The 13,159-nt window shown below is 38.9% G+C and overlaps 1 protein-coding gene across 11 annotated transcripts in view; it reads right to left on the bottom strand.

Moving 5' to 3' along the window:
• The window catches only part of LOC306842319 (uncharacterized protein), a 169,590-nt gene that overhangs the window by 58,332 nt on the left and 98,099 nt on the right, over positions 1-13,159 (bottom strand). Inside the window, exon 3 of one of the 11 annotated variants that reach the window (XR_013781702.1) lies at positions 1,856-1,937. The exons of 9 other annotated variants lie outside the window; for them this stretch is intronic. The gene's annotated coding sequence lies outside the window, so the exon portion shown is untranslated. Of the gene's footprint in view, positions 1-1,855; positions 1,938-13,159 lie in introns of those variants that run through there. One more of the 11 variants, XR_013781703.1, reaches the window with a different exon arrangement.

Genomic DNA, 13,159 nt, shown 5'->3' with positions numbered 1-13,159 from the left:
GGATGTTACAAAAAAATTGTTGCAATCATATCGAATCCCTCCAAGGTTTCTATATACCAACCTAATACTTCTCAAGCTGCTCTCGGTACTCTGTATTGGCCGACATCCAACTCTTGGACTCAGTATCATCAGACATTTTTTTTATAGAAACATCACAAAAATACCAAATACATAGAGTCCTCGAGATTCATCTGCTGAGAACTCCTTGACATTGTACTCCAATTCACGAACAGATCATCGACTTTCATTAAGCACTACAGCCCATCTTGTAAAAGAAGAGTCTCTGATTTACTGAAGCTTTTATGCACTGTGTGTATTTGAGAGATAATCGTAATGAGACAGTGTTCTGGGGTAAAGATGACAGGTAGGAATTGATGTCTCTTCCTGCAGCCATGTGGGTGGAAATGAGTTGGCTTTATTTCAGTCCGCACACAGCTCTTATCTCCCCCGGTCACTGTGGCTCCGTGTCTGAAGGACTTTAATCTAACAGCGTGGAAGTGCTAAACATAACACCAGAGAAAAAGTCAAGTTTACAACTAGTACTGCCTGTAGTATAATAATGAGGTGGCTGCTGTATAGATCAAATGCAAAAAGAACAAGAAAAGAGTATAACATGTCTTTGTGAAACAGGAATGATGTTTCTCTTATAAAAACAGCTCAAAGACGAAAAAGGGCAGCAAGTTCGGCTGGTTTATGCCCCCTCATCATATTTCTGCAAACCAATCTCCACAGAGATCAGACGTCTGGAAAGACTTAAAGTATGACACCTTCATTTGGGTCAGAAAGGTACTTTACTATATCAAATGATTGGGGGTATAAAATTCACTGAATAGAGTCTTGACACCAGAAAAGGAAAGACACCACTGCCGCTCAAAAGATGAAAAATAATACGGCTTATCTTCGGTGCCCAGAAGGAACAGACGTGGCAATCTGTGCCAAAAAATGGCATATTTCACATGAGTCATTGAAAAGGACTTTTAAAAAAATCTGTAGTTCTGCTCATTGCTATTTTCAATTAGAAAAACATTTGTGAAGGGCTTGTTTTTAATTTCAAAAATGTTTGCATGCACTAATTATCCAGATCAAACAACCACTGCTGTCTCTGTGAGAACCTTGCCAAATGCTTCTACAAAAATTGCAGCATGGTTTGTTGATTCAATATATCTCCTTTGTTATTTGCATAAAACTTGTTTGAGGACAAGTTGAAACAAGTCTCAATCTTTTTATTAAAACTTGCCCAGAATTAAAGCCAGTTTTCATAGTGAGTGCTACTCTAGGATCTGATCATGAAAATGGATAAATGGTTGAAATGGTTTCTAAAAAGATTTATGGGAACATGCACCAGTTTACAGCATACAAACATTTTTAAATAATAAATTAATTTGTTGCAAAATGACACCCCCAAAAAAGGTAAATTGTTAAAAATATTTCTTTAGTCCAAAACTATAAACGAAGAAATGCACTCAAGAGAATCTAAAACCTCGTCCAAGACTAATAGTTATCGACTGTTATCTTGTATTGTATGTTTGGTTGCATCATATCATTGACTTCACCAAAGACAACATTGGTGTTTCAATTTGTCAATGTTGTTGCCTGTTCCTGTGTAGACTAGTTCATTGAGACAGACCCATTAGTTATCGCTTTGTAAGTCTTACTCTGATTTGTTCAACAGTTGAATGGATTCTTCTGTTGTTCATGCAACATCTGTTTACTCTGTTTCATAACATGGGGCCAGCAGATTTTCCTTGATGTCTCATACAAATATTATTGAAAAATAACCCCCTCGGTCGAATAAATAATCACAAGGATCACTCAATCCTTAATCAATATGTATTATGAATGTGTAACAAAGGATACACTGGAACACCATGTCCGTTTAAGTGAAATGACAGCCATACCTGACTTCTCCACTGACCACATTATAGGTCACTCTGCATCTGTGTGTACAAATCAGATAGTAAATGTGTTAGTGCAAACATCTTTACACATGAGGTCATTCATGTAGACAGGTTTAACTGATGGTAAAAGTAAAAGACAGATGTTGCATCGGAAACGTCCAATAACAAAGGACTTCAATACAAATGGTCAATACGTCAATCACGTTGGCCTAATTATAACTCACGGGCTTATCTTGATTGATCACTGCAGAGCACAATTACCATTATGCCCACATTGAATTGATGTATGAGTGTTTAAGGTGTGACAGCTCTTGAATGTTTAATATGCTTCTCATTAAAACAGTGTGAGTTTTGTACAGTAAATGTCCTCTGTAGAACTAATTTAAAGGTGACACAGAAAAGACTTGGACTATAACAAGAACACGAAGCACTTCAATGTCTTTCTTTGTTTTGATCGCTGCAGGAAAAAAGAGTCCAAGGAAACCGTTTGTTTCCTTTCATCAAACGTGGAAACATTTAGATTCATGTGACCGTTGTAGGAACATCTTCTCTGGACACAACAGCATCATTTGAACAACCGACTCTAACACTAACTAACCTTCATTTAGCAAACATTGCTCAACACTGTGTCCAAATGACTCTTAATCAATTGTCAAGACAGTTTACAGTAATTGTTCTTTATACCATCTTGACCAATACATGCAGTGTTGCATTGAATTTTCTTTTGCTTGATAGTACTTTGAAGTTATTGATTTGTTGGTCTTGGCGATTTCTAAATTTTTTTATAATTTTAAATAATTTTAGAAATATGTTATTTCAGCTTTGTCTGTGAGATTCAAAAATAAAATTATATGTGGGTCTTTTTTTAGGCAGTGTTTGTTGTCTCTAGTTGGGTGTTTTTTTTCCTCCTGATCTGTACATGAAAAATATGCCAAATTAAATTACCCATAAATGATTACTTCATTCTTGCATTTCTTAGTTTTTTTTTTTTTTGTAAAGAGAACAAGAGAGTGAGAAAAGAAACCGCTTAGAAAACAGAAAGGGAAAGCTAACGAGTGTGTGCTTGTCTGAGATTGTACCAAAGCAGCCACTCTATTCATAGGAGGCCCAAAAGAGTTGTCTCAGTAACAACAATAGTGGGTAACATGATCTTTCATTACACATTGTGTAAACAGTGTAACCTATCAGTGCTGTCAATCAACATGATTGATTGTGGCCTGTCACAGGAGAAGAGTGACACGTTGGGGAGAAAAAAAAGTTTTTTTCAAACAAAGCGTGGTGCATTCAGGCTGCCACAGAAAGTGGTGATTAATGCGTTCTCACTGGGTAATCCCACACCCCTGGCTAATGAAGGAGGAATCTATCATCCGCACTGCGGTGGCAGATGTCGCGAGGACACCGATCCAAGTGCCTGGGAACAATTTACTTTCTTTTCTCTAATTGTTCCTGAAAAGTGTGACAGGTTCGGAGAAAAAGCACTTGAGTCGACAGCTCCTCGGGGGCAGACAAAACAGTGTACAAAGATCCGCAATTCAACATACAGTCCAACAGTTCTGCACCTGAAAGTATCACTTACTGCAAACTGGAACCACTCAAAGATAAGAGAGGCTCTCCGAGAATGTTCAACAAAAAAGAAAAGAAATCTCCAGCTACAGCTCCAGGATGCGTTATTATTTTTTCTTTACGCTGCCTAAATACTGTATCTGCAAATGAGGAAAGGTACCAAAATAAGCAATGCATGTGCTGTATCTCTGATAAAAACTAACCTTTAGTTCTTCAGGGCTAACAAGACAAACAGCACACATTTCATAAACTAGTCACCTGTGCTTCATTAAGCCGGATATACATTTTAATTACGGGCAAGGCAAGAAATTAAACAGCAATTAGAGAAAAGAAGTCGAAGCAAAGGGATCATTATTTATTTCCCTAAAGAACATCGGGTCTTGCAAAACAGCCAGATGCAACATCAGTGCAGGGAAAACTGTTTCAGATTAAGTATTGTTTGCAAAGCAATTGACTCCATTGGTTGTTTTTCTTTGATGATTTCTTTCAGAAATTCAAATAAGGTAGAAATTTTTACCAGAGAACAGTTTTGTTTTTTTAAAAGCATTCATGAGAATCGGCATCCGGTAAACCAGAGCGTCTTTCATGTTTGGTTGCTGTTAGCACAAAAGTGCTAAAGCTGCAAAGTCCAAAATGTGTCACATCTGTCTGTCGTCACATCATTTAATTTAATCTGGTTTCATGCCTGTTTGCATTACAGGCCTGATAAAACAGAAACACTCTCAAACATCTGCTTGCTTCGGGGAGCCTGTTGATTATTCATTCAGCTGGAGGTCAGATGGCACTCGGCTCACACAGTCTCACACCCGAGCTAATAAATCAATTTCTGCAGCAATTATGAGTAATCGCATGTGCTTTAAAGTTTAACAGGCTGCTTTACGGGGTGCGGTTTTATGTGAATTATGCGAACAAGTTGAGTCATTGCACTAATTGCACTTGTTTTTTCAAACGGTGCCCTAATCATGACCTCCATAAAGTACAGTACACCCAACCCTGCAGCTCTTTATGGCTGCAACATGTGGAGCTGAAGAGATTAAAGGGCCAAGCTGCAGTCAGCACCCAAACGTTCACACGTTCACTGAAGAGGAATCTAAAAAAGATTTTAATATGTGCTGATGTTCTGTTCGACATGTGTTTGGAAACTGGAAGGGCTCAGTGGTGGGCCTCTGGTATATTCAGTATTCAATGTGAACTGGATGAAATCTGTTGACCCAGTTGACCCCAAGTAGTTTCACTCATCCCATACACTTTTAATATTGGCATATTTGAAAGTCCTTTCAGAGAAAGTGGTTTTAAAAGAGAAAAACTGTAAGAAAAAGTATGATAGCTATATAGCTTCTTCATTGTGGCATTTGATTTAAAGAGCTGACTTTCTTGTGCAACAACATTAGACTTATTACTGTTATTGGTTCAGAGGACATGGTGACATCAGATGACCAAATCTGAATGTAAGGCCAGTGTCAGTTTGACATAGAATGCAGAAATCATCAGAAGTCATGAGGTACTATGACCAAAATGATACAACTCCCAAATGCTGTAATGTTACTGTCCACCAAACATGATATTTAGCATGCATGGAAGCTGTGCAGGTTACCTTTGCAATTCAGAAAAAAATGTCACAATAGATAGTATATCCCCCTAAAGGGTGGCAGGGAGAAAAAAAAACTTTCAACTAATAAGATGAGGAAACCTGATCAAATATTCATTCAAAAACTGTGTGAGAGAAAGCAAGTTGAAAATACAGTTATCAAATAAAAGTAGCAGGAAAGTCATTGGACAAAGTTTAACTGCAGAGAGGACAAAGGAAGAACAATTATTTTGTTCCGGTGACGCCAAAGATAAATCATACTGTAAGAGTCAGACACACGTGCTGGTGAAACAGTTAAAGATGATGATGTAGGGAGATTCTGGCTGTGAACATGGTTAACACCCGGCTGTTATCAGAACCAAAACAAACGAAACGGCTGTCCTGATGATCTCATCATCGTCCTGTCAGATAAACGCTGGTGTTTAGATTAAAGCTTCAAAGAGCTGCCACAAAGACAGAGTACCTGGCAGAGGTGCTGAACTGTGAGCTTGTTGTTTGAACAGAGGGAGCAGACTGAGGTCAATAACTAACTTCAAATAGCTGAAAAATGTGCCTGCAGAGCTGGCAGGTGCTGCCCACAGCATTATAGGGCAGAAAGAACTGAAACGCTGCCAATTCACCCACGTGCTATGTGAGCGTCATTTATATAACTGTCCAAACTTTGTCTCACATTGAGGGTAGTTACAAACGGTTTCTCACTGAGGTTTGTTTTAACCTTTACTGCAGCCTTTTTCTAGCACATACAAGCAGTCCTGTCAAACCTCACAGACTGGTGTAACAAGAAGTACAACATATAAAACTTACCGTCAAATCACAGGTCTAGCTCTTTGCATAAGTTTTAAATGTTGACTTTGAATAAACGACTCAATAATATTAGCTGGATAGCCGTAGAATATGATCCAGATATAAATGCCTTTCAAGTTCTGTTAAGTCCTGCAGTACTGCTAACAATTGTTTAGCATGCATGCGTACTTAACTCGGGTAAACATTGCTAATGCAGCATTAGCTATATAAAAAGTAAGATAGATAGATAGATAGATAGATAGATAGATACTTTATTGATCCCGAGGGAAATTCAAGCTAGCTACGTGTCTTGCTAATCACTACTAGCATGGATGGCTTGCTATTGAAGTAACGTTAAATGCAAAACTATAAAATAAAATGCTCGTTAAATGTTTTATTAGAGAATTATAAAAATGCCAATAGAAATTTCACATAATACTGCTCACTAAAGTGCTGGGCAAATCTGAGGAAGCTACAGGAGAGAGGTGTTGTCTGCTCACAATAAAGTTAGAGTTAAGTCATTTTCAGTGTGTCACTGGTTATTGATTTATTTTTTAGTTTCTTTAACCTCTCTAACCATGGTCAGGTTTATGTCTTTTGCTTGGTGCTAGATAAATGTAGATGACGGAACACAAACACAGGCGAATGTACGGAGACGCTCATCAAAAATAGGTAACATCAGCGAGCTTACCTTGCTAGCTTTTTCAAGTCAAAGCTTGGCTGATCTTTTTAAAACTTGTAGACTATGGAGCAGCTTGATGCAAAGCAGCTACAAGAGCATTATATGCGCTAACTTTAGCTTAATGATCAAGTAGAATTAAGATGATTTAGAATTTAATTTCAGCTTCCAGCTTAGCCTTCTTGTGAGGACCAAATTGCCTTTTGCCCACAACAGCAGGAAACATTTAAGTCCAGTAAGGATCCAATTCATTTAGATTAGATACATTCATATAAGCATAACAATAGTGTTTTCTCTCCTTTCATAATCCCATTAGATAAACAGTCTATTAAACAAATAAAGAGATTCCATTTCTCTTAGAGATGCCCTTTAGCTTCTAACAGTGACTGATTATAGACAAAGTGGTAATGTAAATCAATCTGATGTTACATTTTCTTTGAGGGAAGCAGTTGTTCTCCTCACAGAAGGTCAAGCCAAGGTAAAACTGCACAGCCTGAAACTAATTAAGCAATTACAAGCTCCATGTATGTGCTTTGTCGCTCCAATGTGAAATACTGTCAAGTGGAAGAACGCTACGCAGACTGGACGGATGCTGTCTACTTTGATGTAGGCTTATGCATATGAAATGAGGTCAGATCCTGGTCATTAAAAAGACCTCCTTTACTCGGGATATCACGCTACGAGAGGCAATTTCTTCAAAGGGCTTTAACTTTGGAGATTTGTAAGGGATTATGACAGGAAGGCATGTATAAACAAAGCAATGTGAGAAGAAAGGGAAAATGGGTCAGATAATGCCCTCTGTCACAGTTATTACTCATCTCAATTACTCAGGCCGATGAGAACGCTAGAAGTTACAGGGATCATTTGCCAGAGCAAGAATGAAGGGGACCAGTCCCACAGCCGGTCTGCTCTCATGTCGTTTTGTATTTCTGTACAGCCACTTGAACAAAGTTGATATCGTTTCACTTTGCTTGCAGTTTCTCCTCTGCTGGGACTTTGTAAAAAGCATGCAGTGCAGGGAAAAGATGGCGAGAGAAACGAGCTGGAAACAAGCAAAATGAGCAATCCAGATTATGCAAATGACCCGTCCAAACAGCTAAAACCCATTATGACAAAAGGAAAATATACGCAATATGATACTATATTATTAATAAGAAGCAAAAGAACCTTCTGTGTTTTTGCTCTGAAGAAACAGAAATCAAAGGATAGCCGACGTGCTCACTTAGTTTACCATGATTTCCCTCTGGTTCCGACACTGTTTGAAAATAGAAAAGTGGCCTGCATGTTTACACAAGTATTGCTCAAAAATGCAGTTATGAGGGCTTGTATTTAACTATTTCCTTTTTATGGATTTCATGCCTTCACTCGACAGCATTTATGTTCATCATTGAACTACATTTACCTGCAGTGCTAAAAATGCTACTTTTAAAAACAAAACCCCAGATTTTATAGTTAGTTAAATGTCAAATATCGAATGTGATTTTGAGAAAATATACAAATAAAGCTATCACAATTTCAAAACCAAAGGTATTCTATTGATGAAGAGTGAAAGCCACAACCCCTCATATTTAAAAAAAAAAAAAAAAACGGAACTGATTTTATCAAGATGCTAAATAAAAGGTATTTTTATTCCTTTATCAACTCATTTCAGCTTTTAAGTATTCTTTCAATGGTTTTACCACTTTTCTGTGAGGGAAATCTTGAACATTATATTCAGGGTTTGTTTATTTATTTTTGTGTTTCAACATCAAACCACATAACAGCCCCTTTCTACATTGTGCTGTAACTGTAGGTTTATATTTGCTTTGGCCTCACGATCCCTGACCTGCTTCTGCCCAACCATTGTCAGCTCCATGTCCATAACACAGAAACAATGGTCCATTCTTGGCCTAATGCACGGCTATGTGACAAATAATAAATATTGCATCAGAGCAGCCCGCTGAAGCTGTCAGTCAGGAGATAATGCCTTTCGTCAGCATCAAACCGAGCACAAACGTCTCCTAAGAAAATGATTCCTTTACGGTATTCCTGTATGGTAAATGATTCATGGTGCCTGCATTGTCAAAAACAGCACTTAAGATGAGGGGTGGGGGACTGGAAAAAGTAAATATAAGTCGCAGTGAAAAGCTTGTAGCATTATCCTGGGCTGTCTGAAAGCATATTAATGCCAGGGGTCGTTAATGGATCTAAGGGCTCTGAAGTGTTTCAGTTTGAATTGATCTGTCTTGGCACCTTTCAAAAACTTTGAACACTCAATTATCATGCCATAAGTCATGCTGTATACGTATTCATGGTTTTGTTGTTTTTTTTTTACCTTTTATAGAATCTGATCTACTACCTATACTGTTTTAAGTTATAAAAAAAAACAATTAAAGCCATATAAATTGTAGGATGAAGAGGTGGACTCTAATGAATCAAAATCAATCAAGAGGGGATGGTTATGATCTGTTTATCTAGCGCTGCATGATTAAATCTGTCTTTGTACTTGATGTTCTGAGAGATGATTTGGGGAAATCTATGGCTAAACAATTCTATGGTCATATTTTTCCTATCCATTGTAACTTAGTACATTACCTATGATTGTATTTTAATAATATTTAGATATGCTTTATATTTTTGTCTGCTTACACCTTCTGAAAGGTGTGGCCCCAATTTTTCAAAAACTATCACCTGACAAAGACCATTGGTTTGAAACATTGTGATTAAACTGGTTTTGGCATTAAATGGGTGTGCAGGCTTGTCTTCTTTTTCCTTAAAGCAAAATCAATGCCTGAGTGTAACATGTAATTTAATTTTTACATCAGTTTTCGGACAGGAAATCAATACTGCTCCTTGAGGAAACAGGACATACACATCAAAAGTACAATGTGCCACAACTGCTGAGCACACGGTTTCTTAAAGTCAATAGCATCATCGTTCATTAATGTTCCATGTGTATCAAACTATAAGACATAAAGTCAATTAAATATAACCGCCATGCCCCGTTTCGTCATCTGTTATTGGAACAAAAGGTATGAGTAAATATCAAACACAAGAGTGACTGGAATAACACTGTGAACTCCAGACACATACATTGTTCAGCCCTGAAACCCATTTCCTGCCTTTCAAAATTCACAAATCTTCTCTAAATGTTGCTCACAGACAAAAGGAGGGAGGTACAAGGTAGGTTGAATATTTGGCATGTTGTGAAAGCAACCAACTGCTTTGTCTGTGTTACTTTCCTCTCCCAGCTGAGGTTGTATAGGTTCAAACATTAGGGTGTTGACAAAATGATGGATGAAGCATGGCTAAAGTGGTTAGCAATTGTAAAGGCTCTGAAAAGTTCTTCTAAAGCACAAACAAATGACCACTTCACATTGTATCCATCACTGATATATTGGCCTAATTGGAAAATGAGACCCTTGCACTGGAATACAAATGTACCTCGGCTAAGTTGACACATAAACGTAATTAACCTTTTATCCCCAAGGTGTCAATTTGCAATACACGAGTATGGACAGTTAAAAAAACCCGTTTTTTTTCATGATGTAAAATAGACTCAATTTACTCATTAAGAATGAAATAATTCCCTCAGCTCATTCCCAGTTGGACAATAATAAAGGTCCTTTTTTGAAACATTTGAGAGACTTTACTTTAAAAGGGCGAACTCCTTGTTGTCTGTTGTGCTGTGATGTTAATTTTCCATAACAAAACTCACAAATCTATCTGATTAATTGATTTTGTTTCGCTTCAAATGAGGTGAGAAGACAATGACTTTTGGCCAACTTAGTAACAGGCAAATGTGGTGGTATAGATTCCAAGGTAACTTCCGTAAGGCTTTGTCCATGTCCACTAGAGGTCTCTGTTACACACCCCCTTTTTTCTTTAGTAGATCCTCTTACATGCACATGTTATCACAGTCCTCCACATCAGATAAAACAGACGAGGATGATGCAGGAAAATGTGTCAATGATACGAGTCGAGTCTAAAAAGTGAGCCAAAAGAGCTCAGACTGGGAGGATGTTTAACAGCATAAATATCAGCTCAGATCAAGAAAGGAAGCCTACTCAAACCGTACATTTACAAAGATTTATGTAGCTCTAGAAATCAAATTAACCGACAATGAAAGAGTTGCTGAAAACATCCAAACAAAAACGATTCAAAGATTTGGGCCCCCACAGAAGAATGAACTACAAGCATCAGCAGAAGTAGGAAGCTTGGCATAGCAAGGTTTACTTCACACACTGGCAGTATGAGCGATGTGGGTCACTTAGCAAGTGGCAAGGATTCAAAACAAAGAAAAGGACCAAGCAATGGGGTCCACTGGATAAATTTGTCAATGTCTTGTGCCTTAAGGCACCCAGCCTCGTCTGACCCCAACCTCCATTCTCAAGATAAATACCTCTGTCACCATTCACCTTCAGTCCCTGGACACAAATTTAACTTGTCATCCATCATCCTTGTGCAGAGGTATAATTCCACCCCCCTCTCCCAGTAATGAGTTTAAGACCTCCGAGCAGGCCAGGGATGGGACCTCGTGGCTCAACATGACAAAGCATTTAGGACATTTTTTGGTGGTTGTTATTTGTATAAAATGGCTTGATCTCAGACACACACACCCACACATAGAAAGCTTGCCAACTGGATAAATGATTGACTGCGACATTCATTGCAACTGTGGGTCCATACAAAGTTCAAGCTGTGGAAGGTGTAAAGCTTGGGGTATTTGTTTCCCTCAAATGGCCGCAGCTGACAACCTTGTATGATAATGTGCCCACTGTACATCAACTTAATTGACACTTAAATCTGTCAGGAGCCTTACAAATGCCGACCTTCTTTGGGGAACAAATCCTTTTTAATGTGCATTCTTTGTGAGCGATTGTGCGTGTGTGTGAGGAGGGGCGGTTTTAAGGGGGAATGAGGGAGTGAGGGAACAAATGAGATAAAGAGAAAGTTGTCAAGATAACCAGCAAATGCACTATTGTCTCAACTGTACTCAAAGCTTGTAGACTCTCCAGCACAAGCTATAATTCAAAAATCCAGAGAGGTATATGAATACTTCTATTAATATATTTCTTGAACATATCGGCTGGCTGTAGACACACACAAAAGAATAAAATCCAATTGCTTCCAAATCCCTTTTCACCTGTCTGATTAGGATATTTTTTGCCGTGTAATGTTATTAGCAGCCTGGTTAAAATGGAGCCGCTGTGCACTGGGGGTTGGCTTATTAATTGTTGTTTTCGTGTCACCACTGCTGTGTGCACCCATTGATTTAATCAGCTAAATTTACCGCCATGGGAGCCTCGGCCCGAGCCAGGTTTAACGCAATAGGTGTAATAATAATATATTGACAATGAACCTGTCATTCCAATTCATTTCTGAGCGTGATTTACATAAATTCGCGCTGAATAACGCTGATTAACCAAATGGGATGAAGTTATTATCCAGCTCCTTCATTGCATTAATGTCATTTCATTAATTCAATTTTCATTTACTCCTTGTGGCCCCTACATGTCAGCACATCTTGAGAGATTGCTTTGACTGGCTGACGGTTTAAAGCAAAATAGTATCCCCATTATCCCTCGGACACTGATAAGCACTGAGCTGTGTGTGTGCTTCTGCCGTCTGCTTCTTGCTTTAAGGGCAATAATGACCTGGGGGCAGCAGCAGCTTCTAACTCGCTCGCAGGTACAATCTTGTTTACCTCAATCCCCTGTGGACTCGCACCTTTCTGTCCCCAGAGACCTGATCTGGCTTCTTTATCCTCACCTCAGACACCTACTTGGTCCCTTTCTCTAATCACAAGCATCTCACTGAGCATAAGCTGAGCCTTATCTTGAGGGGCAAGGCCTCTGCTACTCGCCGCAATTAACCTGGGAGCCTTGTTACGAAAAACACTCAGTACAAAGAGTCAGTCTCCATGGGAAGAGAGAACAAGGCCCAGTCACATCTATCAATGATGTTAACAGACACTTTAAAGCACCTTCTTACGTAGACATTTTCTGGAAGGTGCCAAGAAATGTGAAGCTGAGTGCTGAATGAAAAGTATAACTCTGATGTTCTGGATCCAAACAGCAAGGTCAGGTGAGATTTCACCACGCTGACAAGAAACGATGCTGCCAATATTCTAAATCCTTTCTCCCAAGGTGGAGCATTGCAAATTGAGGCTCCTGCAGCCATCTCTGCTCACAGCCAGTCCACCGAATGACAACAGACAGCTACAGTGACGCAGAGACGGGCCGACAGAGATGGATGGATCGATAGACGACCGCATATGCAGACGTGCCTATTGATAAACTCCTGCTGACAACGGGCGAACACTTTGGGCTCATCGGTGGAAATGTCAGTCATGCTGGCCATTAGTTTGCATGCATTTCAGGTCGGATGTCCTCAACCTGTGACCGAGGGGTACTAAGGCCAGCCTACAAGGCCCGTAACATGCCAAAACACTTTTTTATCACTTGTCAGAAATGATTCCACTTGGTGTCAGTCCAGGCGTCACTCCTACAGTATGTGACGAGGAATAAGGAAGAGCTAAAATTCTGACAGTGATGAAAAGGTAATATGTATGAGTAACTAAAATGACTCCACTGCAATACCTACAGTGAATTAAAAATTTCAAAAAGAGGGCAGCGACAACAAAACGTTTGTCAATTAATCTTTTAG

This window comes from Symphodus melops (genome assembly GCF_947650265.1).
Source record: "Symphodus melops genome assembly, chromosome: 21".
Taxonomy (NCBI): Eukaryota; Metazoa; Chordata; class Actinopteri; order Labriformes; family Labridae; genus Symphodus; species Symphodus melops.
Note: the sequence above shows the minus strand (reverse complement) of the source record. Positions and strands in the feature narration are given on the sequence as shown.